Genomic DNA, 1934 nt, shown 5'->3' with positions numbered 1-1934 from the left:
GCGAGTGGAGGCCACTCTCTCGTTGTACTGTGTGGGCTTCTCTTGTTGCTGAGCATGGGCTCTAGAGTGTGCTCGCCTCAGTAGTTGAGGCTTCTGGGCTCTCGAGCACAGGCTCAGTAGTTGTGGCTCATGGGCTTAGTTGCTCCATGGCATGTGGGATCTTCCCGGACCAGGGAGTGAAACAGTATCTCCAGCATTGGCAGGTAGATTTTTTACCAGAGTCACCTGGGAGGTCCAGCCTCTACTTTTTAAAATTAGTTTTTGGAGTATAGTTGATTTATAATGTTGTGTTCATTTCTGCTGTATATAGCAAAGCGAATCAGTTATACACATACATAGATCCACTCGTCTCTAACTGCTATTCCCATATAGGTCATTACAGAGTTCCCTATGCTATACAGTAGATTTTTATTAGTTATCTATTGTAAACTAGGTAGTAATGTATATGTCAACCCCAATCTCAAAATTTATCCCTCTCCCTCTTTCCCCCTTTCCCTTTGTAAACCAGAAGTTTGTTTTCTTTTCTTTGTTTTCTGGCCATGCTGGGTGGCATGCAGGATCTCAGTTCCCTGACCAGGGATTGAGTCCATGCCCCCCTGCAGTGGAAGTGCAGAATCTTAACCCCTGGACTACTGAGGAAATCTAGAACATTTGTTTTGTACATCTGTGACTCAATTTATGTTTTGCAAATAGGTTCATTTATGCCTTTTTTTTTTTTAAAGATTCCACATATAAGCAATATCATGTATTTGTCTTTCTCTGTCTGACTTACTTCACTCAGGATGACAATCTCTAGGTTGATTCGATTCCTGGGCAGGGAATTAGAAGCCTGCATGCCGTGCGGCATGGCCGAAAAAACAAAAACCAGCTCTCCTGAGTGTATATATATGACTGATTCACTTTGCTGTACACTTGAAACTAACACAACATTGTTCATCAACTATGTTGTTGTTCAATCGTCCACTCATGTCTGACTCTTTGCGACCCCTTGGACGGCAGCACGCCAGGACTCTCTGTCCCTCACCATCTCCTGAAGTTTGCCCAAGTTCATGTCCATTGCATTGGTGATGCCATCCAGCCATCTCATTCTCATCCTCTGATGCCCTCTTCTCCTCCTGCCCTCAATCCTTCCCAGCATCAGGAACTTTTCCAATGAATCAACTGTTCTCATCAGATGACCGAAATACTGGAGTTTCAACTTAAGCATCAGTCCTTCCAATGAGTATTCAGGATTGATTTCCCTTACGATTGACTGGTTTGATCTCCTTGCTGTCTGAGGGACTCTAAGGAGTCTTCTCCAGGACCATAGTTTGAAGGCATCGATTCTTTGGCGCTCTGCCTTTTTTATGGTCCAGCTCTCACAACCGTACGTGACCACTGGGAAGACCATAGCCTTGACCATACAGACTTTGTCGGCAGAGTAATGTCTCAGCGTTTCAGCTCACTGTCTAGGTTTGCCATAGCTTTCCTGACAAGAGGCAAACATCTTCTGATTTCATGGCTGCAGTCACCATCTGCAGTGATTTTAGAGCCCAAGGAGAGGAAATCTGTCATTACTTCCACCTTTTCCCTCTCTATTTGCCATCAAGTAATGATGAAAGTGAAAGAGGAGAGTGAAAAAGTTGGCTTAAAGCTCAACATTCAGAAAACTAAGATCATGGCATCTGGTCCCATCACTTCATGGCAAATAGATGGGGAAACAGTGGAAACAGTGTCAGACTTTATTTTTTGGGGCTCCAAAATCACTACAGATGGTGATTGCAGCCATGAAATTAAAAGACGCTTACTCCTTGGGAGGAAAGTTATGATCAACCTAGATAGCATATTCAAAAGCAGAGACATTACTTTGTCAACAAAGGTCCAAATAGTTGAGAGGGTAACAGGCAGGAAGGCCAGGGGTCTCCAAACGGAGGAAATAGCCTGCAAGTGTCAGA

Source organism: Bos taurus, chromosome 7, assembly GCF_002263795.3.
Source record: "Bos taurus isolate L1 Dominette 01449 registration number 42190680 breed Hereford chromosome 7, ARS-UCD2.0, whole genome shotgun sequence".
NCBI lineage: Eukaryota > Metazoa > Chordata > Mammalia > Artiodactyla > Bovidae > Bos > Bos taurus.
This window is presented reverse-complemented; position numbering follows the sequence as displayed.